Below are 491 nucleotides of genomic sequence, written 5' to 3' on the forward strand. Positions count from 1 at the left end.
AACCCGACTCCCACGACACAAACAGAGCATCGGGACTCCCTCCTCCCCTTCAACTCCGAATGATTCTCCTTGCCAGAACTTCGTCCCTCCGTGTTAATTAATTACACCAATGAGGCTGAATTTGATCAATTAGCACAGTGACTGGAAAATAAATGGCAAAGATAAATTACTGGACGTTGAATTATCATAATGTTCCGTACCTTGATGACCCCATTTAATTAAAACAGGACAGGTGGCACTGGAGGAGTGGAACGGTTAGGAAGGAAAGGAACGGAACGGTTAGGAAGGGGAGGAATGGAACGGTTAGGAAGGGGAGGAATGGAACGGTTAGGAAGGGGAAGAACGGAACGCTTAGGAAAGGGAGGAACGGAACTGTTAGGAAGGGGAGGAACGGAATGGTTAGGAAGGGGGGTACAGAGGAATAGGGATACAAGAAGAGGAAGAACAATAAGATGGGACAAAGAGTATAACAGGAGGATGAAGGAAAACAA

Source organism: Cherax quadricarinatus, chromosome 10, assembly GCF_038502225.1.
Source record: "Cherax quadricarinatus isolate ZL_2023a chromosome 10, ASM3850222v1, whole genome shotgun sequence".
Lineage (NCBI taxonomy): Eukaryota > Metazoa > Arthropoda > Malacostraca > Decapoda > Parastacidae > Cherax > Cherax quadricarinatus.